Source organism: Sminthopsis crassicaudata, chromosome 1 (genome assembly GCF_048593235.1).
Source record: "Sminthopsis crassicaudata isolate SCR6 chromosome 1, ASM4859323v1, whole genome shotgun sequence".
NCBI classification, from domain to species: domain Eukaryota; kingdom Metazoa; phylum Chordata; class Mammalia; order Dasyuromorphia; family Dasyuridae; genus Sminthopsis; species Sminthopsis crassicaudata.
In genome coordinates this window covers 264674777-264689425 of record NC_133617.1, presented here as the reverse complement: position 1 = coordinate 264689425, position 14649 = coordinate 264674777, and positions in this window count along the sequence as shown.

Here is a 14649-nt window from a genome sequence, read left to right as displayed (position 1 = left end):
CCAACTTAGGATAGAAAACCTCCTTATTTATACCTGCAGAAAAGTATTGGGGTATAATGGAAGAAATACTAGAATGAGAGACAGAGAAGTAGATTCAGGTTCAAATTCTGTTACTTAAAAAAAAAATGTGGTTTTAGGCAATTGCTTTACCTCATTGAGTCTCAGTTTTCTGTATAAAATTAGGGCAGAAGACTTGAGGCCTTCTAAAGTCTCTTCCAGCTCTCAATCTATGAATCTATGCTTACTCCTCTTTGGTCAAACCATTGAATAAGAGAATTATAAGACTGAGAACTAGAAGGAATGTTATTAGGTCCAGTCTTTTCATCTTTTCCAGGTGAAAATTATTCACAAATTTTCAATAAAATTAGCATGTCTCTTTACTTGTATTTGTCACTCAAATTATGCACAAGAAGCCCTTCTTCCCCCTCCCCACCACAGTAAAACCAACTAAAAAAAACTTCATTGGATCACTTTGAAGTGCTGTCTCATGGTGTTTGTGATTTTGGCAGGATTCTATAAGTCAATAGTGATTTGCTAAGTGTTCACCTTGGTTTCATCTGTTGAATGATGTAACTTAGTTATATCCAAGGATAAAGTGAACAACTGGTAAATCTGGAGTCACTTAGGGGCAATGCTGAATAGTAGAATTCTTAGAAATTGGACTTTTCCCCAAACAGAGCATGGCCAAAGAGCAAGTGAACACAATGTTGTATGGATAATCCTAGTTACCTGAAAATAAATGCAGGGGGGAAAATGTTAAAAAGAAAAAAACCCACCCCAGAATAGTGAAGAATACAGAGACCAGGAAACCCAGGAATTATAACAGATGGAAATTAGCAATTAGGCACAAATAAATATATATTTAATCTTTAAAAATGCTACAAATACATACATACATATATCATAGATACATAATCTATCTATCTATCCATACATAGATTTTTAAGGTATACATATTTCTTCAACAAAGAATATTGATAAAATATTGCCTTTTTGAAGCCAGGAAATATTTAATTTTTCTTTTGAATCACTAATACCTAACAAAATATCTGGTAGATCAGAATTACTTATTGAATGCTTGATTCTTTTCTTTCACTGAGACTGGACTTATGATTTCATTGGGATAAGGAATTCTTACAAACTCTTTATCAAATACATTTCAGCATATAATCTGCAATGTTTAGTCTTAGAGAGTTCCCTGGGTCACAGAAAGGTTAAGTTAATTTGGTGGGGGGGCACACTGTGTCAGAATATATGTGTATGTCAGAGATAGGAGTTGAAGCTAAGATGTTCTTTTTTTTGAAACTAATTCTTTGCCCAGAGTCTTCTTCTCATGCCCCATCTTTTTTTCTTTCCTTCCATCCTCCATATCCCTCAATCTGCTTTCTCTTCTATCAGCACCCACTTTTCTTTCCCCCTTTCCCTTCTATTTCTGTCCTCCTATCAATCTTTCCTTCTCTTTTCTTTCCTATATGGAAAAATAAATTTCTATACCCAGCTGAATGTGTAAGTTATTCCCTCTTGAGCCAAATTCATTGGAAATAAGGTTCAAACAATGCTCACCCAATCCCTTCATTTTCTATATAGTAATAGATCTTTTTCACCTCCTCATGTAATGTAATTTACTCCATTGTTATTCCCTTATCCCAATGTAATCTGTTTCACCTCTTAATTTTTTATCTCATCATATCAAAATCAATTTATACCTATATCCTCTACCTGTCCTAATAGAAATACAGTTCTGAAGAGTTATAAGTATCATTTTACCATATAGGGATGTAAACAGTTTAACATTGTTGAATAACATATTTTCTTTTTCTTTTTTTCCTGTTTACCTTTTTATGCTTCTCCTGAGTCTTATATTAGAAGATTGAATTTTCTGATCTGCTCTGGTCCCCTATTTCCTTGAGTGTCCATCTTTTCCCCTGAACGATTATGCTCAGTTTTACTTGGTAATTGATTATTGGTTGTGATCCAAGCTTTGGTCCTTCGTTTTCTCCTTTTTTCTTTCTGTACCCTCTCTTAGGAATTGTGTGTGTGTGTGTTTGTGTGTGTGTGTGTGTGTGTGTGTGTGTGAGTGTGTTGGGATCTGAATAAAGCAAAAAGTGCACAACAGAGAACAAAAAATAACCTTTAAAGGAGCAAAGAAAAAATTGACATTCATGAATATAATTTCTTCTATTATTATATATGCTCTCTCATATGGAAATTTATTGTTATATATTTTGAGTTTATGGAAGTAGGGTGATGAACCAGCAAAGCTGCCTGAGAAGGATCATCAGACAGATAGAAAATCAAGTGAGAGCAATTATAAAAGCAGAAAGAAGGGGCAGCTAGGTGGCACAGTGGATAGAGCACCAGCCCTTAATTCAGGACGACTGGAGTTCAAATCTGGTCTCAGACACTTAACACTTCCTAGCTGTGTGACCCTGGGCAAGTCACTTAACCCCAGCCTCAAAAATCAATCAATCAATAAACAAACAAACAAACACATAAACAAACAAATAAAAGTAGAAATAAGAGAATTAAGAAGGATGAAAATGGAGGGAAAACCATTGAATTTAATAATTAAAACATTACAACCTTGGAGGGAGCAATTTCAGTGGAGTGTTGTTATCAGATTATAGTTCATAAGGCAAAGGAGAAGAGAGTAGAAGATGAGAGAGTAGAAAGCATGAAAGGGTTTACATGGCTTTGACTTAATGGGATACCAGAGTAATGTAAAGGATGTTTAAGGATGGAGAACACTTAAGTGTATTTGTTGTTAGTGGGGGTTAAAAAAGCAGACAAGGAAATGACAAAGAGGAAATGATCAAAGGGTCAGCTTTTAGGAGAGAACAAAGAACAAGAAATTAATGGCACAAAAAGAGAAGTTATCCCTCATCAGGAAAAAGGCCATTAATCTTTATCAGAACTTAGAGCAAAGGAAGAGAGAATTGAGGGGTTCTGAAATATAGACTAGAAGGAATTCAGGATGAACGACCTCCATTTTGTCATTAAAGAGGAAGGTGAGATTCTCTATTAGGAAGATAGTAGGAGACTTGAATTGATGGGAGGAGGTCTGGAGTAAATAACATGATGAGCACAACAGAGAATTGCACAAGGAATAACAGAAGGATTTTGTATAGAAGAAGTGTGTGTGGGGGGAGGGACACCTGAAATTAATAGCTTACATACTTAGTGGATCCTGTCAGGAGAATTATGAGAATTCTTCCAGTGGTTTCAATAGCATACAACTAGAAAAAGCAAGTGATGTTGATATCCCACGTTTGAGCACTGGCAGACAAAAAAAAGCAAGAGGACAAGCTGGAATTAGGATGAGGCAACAAGAGCTTTGCCCAGGACACAACATTTAGAACTCATTTAAAGCCTACAAGAAATAGAGCTTAGCAACAAGCTAGAAAGAATGATTAGTTAAAGTAAAAAGATACTAAAAATTCGTACTTATAGCTCTAAGGCAAGGGATTCATGGGTAGAAGACAATTTATAGTTAAATTGAAAGGATGGGTTTTGAAGTGAGTAAAGTCAATGGAATGCAATGGCATTGAACTTTGGGTAAGCCATCTAAATTATTCTCAATTCTAATTCTGTCAAACTGGAAAATGAATGGATGTCCATCAATTGGAGAATGGTTGGGTAAACTATGGTATATGAATGTTATGGAATATTATTATTCTGTAAGAAATGACCAACAGGAGGAACACAGAGAGGCTTGGAGAGACTTACATCAACTGATGCTGAGTGAAATGAGCAGAACTAGGAGATCATTATACACTTCAACAATGACACTGTATGAGGATATATTCTGATGGAAGTGGATATCTTCAACACAGAGAAGAGCTAATCCAATTCCAATTGATCAATGATGGACAGAATCAACTACATCCAGACCACTGGGACCACTGGGAAATGAGTGTAAACTGTGAGCTTTTTTTGTTTGTTTGTTTTTCTTCCCAGATTATTTTTACCTTCCAAATACAATTCTTCCTTTGCAACAGCAGCAACAACAAAATTCAGTTCTGCACACATATATTGTACCTAGGATATACTATAAGATATTTAATATGTATGGGAATGCCTGCCATCTAGGGGAGGGAATGGAGGGAAGGAGGGGAAAAACTCGGAACAGAAGGGAGTACAAGGGATAATGTAGTAAAAAAAAAAAATTACCTATGCATATGTACTGTCAAAGAAAATGTTATAATTATAAAAATTAATAAAAAAGAAAAAAATTCTAATTCTGTCAAATGTGGGGGGATTTGAATAGATGATCTCTAAAGTTCCTTTCAACTCAAAATCTTTGATTTATGATCTGTGGGAGAATGGTTATATGATGAAGTTAAGGTGAGGACAAAGAATGGGTTTAGGAGGAAGGGGACAGTGGAAAAACAAAAGGTTGTGATCTGAGGGAAGAAGTTTAATTAGTTAACAAATTTTCCATACAGTAAGCATTTTCTGTGTGAGGCATTGAATTCTGAATCATCCAGATAGAATACTTATGGATAAAGATAAGACCAAGGGTGTGCCCATTCCTGTAGGTTGCTAAGGAAGAAGAAGGGTGCTGATCACGAAAGTTGAGCAGACTGATGAAATTGGAGGTCAGGGTGTTTGGAATGACATTTATATATATATATATATATATATATATATATATATATATATATATATATATATATATATATATATATATATATATATATATATATATATATATATATATATATATATTTATTTATATGTTGAAGTCCCAACTATGAGGGTGGGGCCTGCAGTGGAGGAGAAGATTATGAGCTTGGGACTGAGCTCCATGAAAAAAGAGGGGAAATGATGTGGGATTTAGGTTGATGACTGCAATAAAAACCAAGATAGGAAAGCATCACCAATGAAGCACAGCTCAGAGAAGAAAGTGCTGGGGGAATGGGAAAAAAATTACATCTGCCTTTTTTCCCTTTTGTTCTTAGTGGTAGCCATCATTGAGTTAATAGTTCTGTGAAGGAACAGATTCTCCTGAAAACAAATGAGGGAATTACACATGTATCCATATATACTTTTTCCCTTGAATGTTCCTTCTTCACTCCTTAAGTAGCATTTCATCATCAATCCCCTGGTGTTCAGGACCTGGAAAGTCGACTCTTCTCTTCTACTGCATTTCACTATTCCTCAAGGAATGGAACTAGTAAAACCTGAATTCAGATCTAGCTTTAGATACCAGTGCTCCTTGAGGGGGAAGATGAGGTCTTCAAAAAATCACTCTGGAAAATGGAAGGAAGGGAATAATCATTCAGTAAACACCTACTGTGTGACAGGAACTCTGCTGATACATTTGGTTAAACAAATAATGTGTCATTTGAACCCCAAGGGAATTATTATTCCTCTTTTTCAGCTGAGGAAGCTGAGGCAAACAAGGTTAAGTAATTTGTTCAGGATCACATTGTTAATGAGTATCTGAGGCTATATTTGAATTCAGGGCTTCCTGACTCTAGTGCTCTTTACACTGGGTCACCTAACTGCCCATAACCAACCTAAGACCTCCCTATAGGGGACCTTCTCAAGAGCAAGTTTCCACTCACAATTCCCTTTTACCTGAAAAAATTTTATAGGATTCTGTACTATATGTGTATATATGGGACTGTATATACAGAATTCTGTATATACAAGGTATATAGATATATAAAATAGGCATATAAATCAAACATGTACTAATAACAAATTTTAATTTTGTGAACCCCATATTCAGTTATGATACCCCATGTGTGGTTGCAAACCACAGTTTAAGGCTCTAGAGAAAGGGAAGGTAAGAGGATTATTAACATTAATGCAATTTTTCTCAATTTGGGAATATATACCTCTCATTTATCTTGAATCTTTCATGGCCTGAAGACTAAGGATTGACTTTGATGATATTTTATTCCATTTTACAGTGCTACAACCCTCAAATTCCTGTATGGTTTGCACAGAGCACAGGATTGTAGATCTAGAGCTCAAAGAGACATCAGAGATCCATCTGGCCCAATCTTTTCTTAACACAAATTGACAAAATGAGGCCCAGGGAAGAAAATATCTTCAAATCCAAGTTTTCCCTCTCCAAATCAGTGCTTTTCCCACTAATCTTATGAATGTGGATTTCCCCCTCCAGGAATGTCACTCACAATCCATCTGTGCCTTTCAATTCTATATGATTCTTTCTTGTATCCTCTCATAAATTCATCTGAGAAGGTTCACTCAATACAGTGAGAACTTTCCTCAATTTCACCAGATATCACAAACACCTTCAAGAGAGCAATGGGATGTCCACCTCTTTTTGCTATTTGACTAACTTTTCCTTTCCAGGCATAATTTGTCATTAGACATCTTAGCTTCACTTCTAGAACTTCTGCAAGAAAAGGATATCTTTTGGCTTTCATAATAAAATAAAGGAGGACAATGAAGCTCCATCTACCTCTTGGTTCATGTTATTCTCTTGTGTCTCTTTGTGACATTGTTTATTCTTTCCAAGGAGCTTGGGTTCTAGATCTCCATATTTCTATATATTGTCTTCAAGGTAAATCAAAGATAAACTCACTGGGTCTTTTTTTCCCAGTGGTCTCTCATGTTGTTTTTGAGTGGCAGAAGTCCAGGTGGGTCCTAGAGTCAATAATGACTTACAGAGATGTGTTTGCTTTGATTTATGTCCTCTTGGATTTATATAAACTTTTTACTTTTTCCTTTTTTTTTCTTGAGGCAATTGGGGTTAAGTGACCTGCCCAGGGTCACACAGCTAGGAAGTGTTAAGTGTCTGAGACCAGATTTGAACTCAGGTCCTCCTGACTTCAGGGTTGGTGCTCTATCCATTGCCCTACTTAACTGCCCCAACTTTTTCTTCTTTTCAAATTATAGGGCATTTTCCTTCTTTCCATTTTCTCAATAGAGAGAGGCACAAAAACTATCAATAACAGAACAAAGCTATTTACTTGGAATCTTTAAATTTTTACTTGCAATATCCATTTCTTAGGAATTATCCTATTATATCTTCCAGCCAGTATTCTATTTTCAAAACTGGTACCAAGAATATCTCACCTTCTGCTAATATTGAATTTGGAAAAAGTTTGGTCATGGAAAGACTTGAATCTTTTCTGAATTCCTTCTAATATTGTCTTAAGACAATGGGTTTATGTACCATGTAGAAAGCACCACCTTCTCCTTATACCTTCAGCTCATCTCACTTTGTACTTGAAATACTGATGGATATGTCATCTATAAGGAGAAGCACTCTTTCTGTTGATGTATATCACAACTTCTCCAATCCTTCTCATAGCATTATACTTGTCCATATTTCCTTATAAATACTACTTAAGGACTTATCTAAAATACTAGCTGCTTTATCTCTCTCTTAATAACTCTAGGGTACACTCATAGCATTTGGGCTGTCCATCTAGTTTCTCTCACCATTTCCTTTTCTGGTCATATAAGTATTTCCTTAATAATTTCTGTGTGATTTCCTGGAGCCCCAGTTCATGTTTCCTATTTGGTCATTTGGACTCAGGCAAAGATACACAAAGCAGAAAAAACATCTGGAATCCTCAGATTCCAATTGAGGCTCTGTTAGATGAACATATGTTTAAATTGTCATGTGGGAACAGTCAGTATTTCTTCAGGTAAGGGAAATTACCTCCCTTCTGGGAACTTCCAGAAAAAAAATTACAGACTGTACATTCAGGAGAGAGAGAGAGAGAGAGAGAGAGAGAGAGAGAGAGAGAGAGAGAGAGAGAGAGAGAGAGAGAGAATACTTCTCACAGCCTTCCCAGTCTGATTCCTCCCAATATGTCAAGTCTTTCAGTGGTGAACCTGAACTCATGTGGACCCTGGAAATGGCTCAAGGTCCAGAAAATCAAGGGCCTTTTGTAATTACCCTCCATTATATTTGTAATGATAATAAATAAAACTGGTCCTAGCAAAGGTCTTTCAGAAGCCTTAATCTTTCCTTTTTTCCTTCTTGTTTAATTCTTATTTCTTGCAATAAGATAGTCTGATTAGCTATGACAATCCAGGGCACCTTAAATTTTTTAAAATAGTTTTTGGTGCAAAATATTGTCAAAAGGTCCTTGAAACCCCTTGAAATTCTCTATACACCTGTTTTCCTTCTCAGAGACTTTTAATTAGTCAGTTATTACTTTCTCTTGAAGAAATTATATTTTTTCCCTTCCCATTATTTATTTTTAGGATTAAGTTATATGACATATACAAGTATATCCAAAGCAGAGGTTATTTTCTTTCTCTCAAAATTTTCTCTCTTCCTAACTTCCATTTTTTTTTTGAGGGAACTCCAAACTTAGAGTAATCCTTGATTTTTTTCACCCCAAACCCTCACCAATACCTATTTAACTGCCAAATCTTGTCAAATGTCCATCTCCTCATTTCTAATCACAATAGTTGCCATCCATCCCTCTGGACTCATGCCTATTTAGAGTCAGCTAAGTAGTATAGTAGATATGATGATGAAGGTGAAGTCAGGAACATATGAATTCAAACCCTTGCTTCAGGCATTTAGTTGCTGTATAACCCTGGACAAGTTTTTCAACCTCACTCTCTTCATTTATAAAATGGCATAATAATACACCTACTTTATAGAGTTGCTGTTATGGCTAAGTGACATGTAAAGTAAGTTGCACCCTTCAACAGCTAATATCATATATGCTAGCTATTGTTCTTTCTGTTTTTTTTCCTCCCTCTCCAATCTATCTTCCACAAAGTTAACAAACTGATATTTCTAAAGTATAGACCTGCCTATATTACACCCTTTCCCTAAGGTAGACTCTCCAGGGATTGCATATGACCTCTCTCCTTTGGGCACCTAAAGTCCTTTACCATCTGGCTCAGGCCTACCTTTTCCAGCTTATTATGTATTTTATCCTTTTGCACTCTCTGCATTTCTACCTAGATAGCTTAATTTTTGTTCCCTCTTCATGACATACTATATAGACATGCTATCTGAGCTTTTGTACAGTTGTTGCTCATGTTTGATATGTACTCTCTCCTCATCTCACTTTGCCTCTTAGATTCTTTAGCTTTTCCCAAGATTCAGCTCAAGGGTCATCTCCTATGTGAGAGGCATCCTAACCCCCCTGTGTGTTAGTGCTCCCCCTCCTAAATAACTGCAAACACACACACACACACACACACACACACACACACACACACACACACACCCCTGTATAAATATTGTTTCTCTCCCAGGACAGTATAAGCTTCTTTAGAACAGGGATAACTTTTCTTTTTGAATCACTCACCTCTAGAACAGCACCTGGCACATTTGTTTTTATGAAATGCTTTCAGAATCAAGGCAGAAAGATGGGTGATTTATGTGCATTTGGCTTTGTTCATTTGGTTATTGATCTGATATTTATAAACTCTCCATCTTCTAGAAGACAATATAGGAATGAGAATCTCTGAATGCTTTCTTTCTTTAAGAATTCATTAAAGGAAAGATTCTGAAAAGATAGCAGAGTATGTCAGAAAATTTCAAGCTCTTTAGATTTCCCCCACAAACAAAACAAATGTGTGCCTCAGAGCAAATATAGACTTGTGAAAAACAAAGAGTTGGGCAGAACAGAGGTCCTCCTGGGACAACCAGCTGTACTGCAGAGATGTGGCTCTGGGCAAGAAGGAACCAGTACCTAGGAGGGGAGGGCTTTTGGCTTGGGGTTCCAAGTCAGAGGGGAGAGCTGAGGTAAAGGTAGAGGCACCATCCTCCCATGCCACAATTAGAGCTGTTTACACTAATAATTCTTATTCTTATAATTCTATAATATATAGATATATATGCATATATATATTCTTATTTTTTTTTAATGAACAGGCAAAGAAGAAAGAACCTAACCCTAGGAACTTGCTATGGCAATAGGGAAGACTGGAGTTCATCTTCAGAGGAAAGTGAAGTAAAAAAAAAAAAAAAAAGCCTCTTCTACCCCAAAGCCTAACACTAGATGGCTACCTGATCAGAAAGAATTTATAGAAGAACTCAGAAAAGACTTTAAAAATCAAGTGAGAGAGATTGAGAAAAAGCCAAAAAAACTAAAAATAAAATAAAAACCATACAAGAAAAACAAGATGATGAAAAAAAATGTATATAAACTAGATAAGGAGATCTCAAAGTCTTAAAGAAGAAAATAGTTCTTTGAAAATTAGAATTGGGCAAGAGGAAGCTAGTGAAGCTATAAGAGACCAAGAAATAGCAAAACAAAACATAAAGAATGAAAAAATAGGCCAGAATGTGAAACATCTTCTATGAAAAACAACAGATGATACGAGCAGAGTAAGAAGAAAAAACATAAGAATAATTGGACTACCTGAAATCTGTGACCAAAAAAACATACCCCAAAACTTTGACACAATAAGGCAAGAAATAATCAATGAAAATTGTCCTGGAGTGATAGAACAGGAGGAAATAGTAGAAATAGAAAAAAAAATCAACTGATCACCCCCTCAAAGATCAAAAGCCAAAATCTTGTAGATGACTCCCAATATGTTGTTTACAAGGAACACATCCAAAGCAGAGAGATATATACCCAGGGTAAAGATAAGGCACTAGATCAGAAAACTAAATCAGAAAATATATTTTTGTGGAAAACACATAGGAATATTATTGCTAAATTAAATAACTCCCAGATCAAAGAGAAAATTTTGCAAGATATTTTTAAGAAGTTAACTGCAAATTTAGGCAGATAAATTTGGTTGATCCAGAATAGAACCTTTACCATGTCATTCCCAACAACTTCTTTTCTTTGCCAGTGTTGAATTTCCACATAGTCTGGGTCCCCATAGGCTGCATAATATTGAGAGTAAAAAAAAAAAAAAAAAAAAAAAGAGGGAGACACACTAAGAGAACTGTTGAGTGGGGTGGGGATGAGGAGCTCTGGCAGGAGCATAGACAACACAGAGTATATAGCATGACAAATGGGTAGAACAATAAAAGTCTCAGATAGAGGTGTCAGATAATAAACTCAGATATAGGTCAAGAACAACCCATTACAAAAGCAAACAATGTTGGTCCTTTCCACTTTGGATAAAACAAGATGTCTCATTTCCTCACCAAATCCAATAATAAAATGTAGTTTAGCAATGCTCTTATGACCTTCCAAGATATTCACTTGTCAGGTTTTTTTTGTTGTTGTTGTTCTCTCTTTATCTGTGAAAAAGTTGTTCTTTTGCTATTTAACTTTCTGAAGTGTTTGATGCCTGCAAAAGAGATTCATTTATTTTTAAATCTGTTATTTAAATTTTATTTTATTCTAATTTATAATTTTTTCTGTTAACAAATGCTATATGAAACGAATACAAAGATATACACAGTGGAAGAAAAAATAAGGATTGTACATGAAATGATGTTTCTTTTATATACAACTTGCTTTAAAAAACAAAAACAAAAACAACCTGTATGTAACTTTGAAATAATTTATCCTGCTTCAAGCCCATTAATTTGAATGGGTATATTAACAAAGGAAAATAAAACACTTTGATAATATCAGGGGCTGCTACTTAATAGTAGCTGTGTTTCCTTAAATCACTTCAACTCTCAGGACTTCAGTTTCCTTCTTTGTACATTGAAAAGATCAAATTAGATAATCTCTAAGGTTCCTTCCAGGAACCTGAGAGCCTGCCCAAGAGCCTTTGAAATCCTATGAGCCTGACTCCTGGTTCAGAACCACTGAACCCCCAGAAGACATTAAAGTTTTAGGACTCTTTCTGTATGGGCTACTAAATGTTGGGGAATTGGGTTTGAAACTCAAAAGTACATTGGGATTTCTGGCCAGTGTTACAAGGTGTTTCAAAAGAATTTGTAGGCTTAGACCTCTGCAAATCAAGAAGCAAAGATTTCATTATTATACCATTGACTGGTGTGCTAAGCTTGAAAGGAGAGTTTTTGCTATTAATACAAGGAAAGACACAAATTAAGTTCTGTGGTAGAATCTGCTATTAACAAGGGTGTAAAAGCCATAAGGCAAGATAAGTCCCTAGAGAGCTTACTGTCATAAGGCATACATTTCCTAAAGAGCCCATAAAAAATGGGGGGGGGGGGGAATTATGCTATTGAGTGGCACCGAACAGCTAATTCTAAAAAGGAGTTGGGGGTAGGTACTGAGGAACAAGTAAGTTTTATTATAGGAGAGAAATAACCTTGGATGTTGACATCATAACTTGTCTTTCTGCAATAATAAGGGGAAATTTTATATCTCTAGATGCTTACTCACATAAAATAGAGAAGGAGAAAGTTGTTATGGGCCAAAACTTGAAACAAGGTACTCAGTGGAATTGATAAAGACAATAGTTGTTTAGCATGGTGCTTAAAAGTTCTTTAGTTCAGTACATGTACTTAGTACTTACTATAGTTCTACAAAATTCACACCTATGATAAGAGAGCATATAAGCTTGGACCAACTCAGCCAGAATCAGAACTGGAAGACAGAGACCATGGTGGCGGATCTCCTGCTTCCCCAACAGAAACCAAGACACATTCAGGAGGACCTCAAGAAACTGGCAGAAGCAGAAAAGACAAAGGACTGGCAGCAGGAGCTCAAGCTTTTGGAACCAAGGAGAGAGATAAGTCCCTAAGAAAGTTTACTGGGCCCCAGCAAAGGAAACAAGATTTGGAAAGAGATAATAAAGGATTTGGACTTTAATGCCTGGCTGTACTTGTGATTACTGAACTGAAAAGAAGGCTGCTGCCCAGAGACACCAAGAAAGCTTCAACAGTAAACATTACATTTTAGAGAACATTACAGAAAATCAATGAATTGGGCTTGCAACTAAAAAGCTAGAAAAATAACAAATTAAAAACCCTCAATCAAATATCAAACTTGAAATTCTAAAAATAAAAGGAGAGATTGATAAAATTGAAAGTAAAAAAAATTTGTGTAAATAAAATGAAAAGTTGGTTTTATGAAAAAACCAACAAAATAGATAAATCTTTAGTTAATAGATTAGAAAAAAAGTGGAAAATCAAATTGTTAGTCTCAAAAATGAAAAGGGAGAACTTTTCACCAATGAAGAGGAAATTCGAGCAATAATTAAGAGCTGCTTTGCCCAACTTTATGCCAATAAATTTGATAACTTAAGTGAAATGAAAGAATACTTACAAAAATATAGATTTCCCAGGTTAACAGAAGAGGAAATAAATTACTTAAATAGTCCCATTTTAGAAAAAAAGAAATAGAACAAGCTATTAATCAGCTCCTTAAGAAAAAATCCCCAGGACCAGAAGAATTTACATGTGAATTCTACCAAACATTTAAAGAACAATTAACTCCAATACTATATAAACTGTTTGAAAAAAATAGGGAACAAAGGATCCTACCAAATTCCTTTTATGTCACAGACATGGTACTGATACCTAACTGGACAAAAACAGAGAAATAAAATTATAGACCAATCTTCCTAATGAATACTGATGCAAAAATCTTAAATAAAATATTAGCAAAGAGATTACAGAAAAATTATCCCCAGGATAAAACACTATGACCAAGTAGGATTTATACCAGGAATGCAGGGCTGGTCCAATATTATGAAAACTATTAGCATAATTAATTATATCAATAACCAAATTAACAAAAACCATATGATTATCTCAATAGATGCAGACAAAGCATTTGATAAAATCCAACATCCATTTCTATTAAAATCATTAGAGAGTATGAGAATAAATGGACTTTTCCTTAAAATAGTCAGTAGCATCTATTTAAAACCATCAGCAAACCATCATATATAATAGTGATAAACTAGAACCATTCCCAGTAAGATCACGAGTGAAACAAGGTTGCCACTATCACTGTTACTATTTAATGTTTATTAGAAATGCTAGCTTTGGCAATAAGAGAAGAAAAAGAGATTGAAGGAATTAGAGTAGGTAATGAGGAAACCAAATCGTCACTCTTTGCAGATGATATGATGGCATATTTAGAGAATCCCAGGGAATCAACTGAAAAAAAAAAAAAACTATTAGAAATAATCCACAACTTTAGCAAAGTTGCAGGATACAAAATAAATCCACACAAATCATCAGCATTTTTATATGTCACTGACAAAATCCCACAACAAGAGATACAAAGAGAAATTCCATTTAAATAACTGTTGATCGTACAAAATATTTGGAAATCTATCTGCAAAGGGAGGGTTCAGGAACTATATGAGCAAAACTACAAAACACTTTCCACACAAATAAAGTTAGATCTAAACAATTGGAAAAATATCAATTGTTCTTGGATAGGTTGAGCAAATATGATTAAGATGACAATACTATCTAAATTAATCTATGTATTTAATGCTATACCAATTAGACTCCCAAGAAATTATTTTACTGACTTAGATAAAATAACAACAAAATTCATCTGGAAGAACAAAAGGTCAAGAATTTCAAGGGAATTAATGAAAAAATGCAAATGAAGGTGGCTTAGCTGTACCAGAGCTAAAACTATATTATAAAGCCACAGTCATCAAAACCATTTGGTAGTGGTTAAGAAATAGACTAGTTTATCAGTGGAATAGGTTAGATTCACAGGACAAAATAGTCAATAACTGTAGCAATCTAGTGTTTGGCAAACCCAAAGACCCAAGATTTTGGGATAAGAATTCACTATTTGACAAAAACTGCAGGGAAGATTGGAAACTAGTATGGCA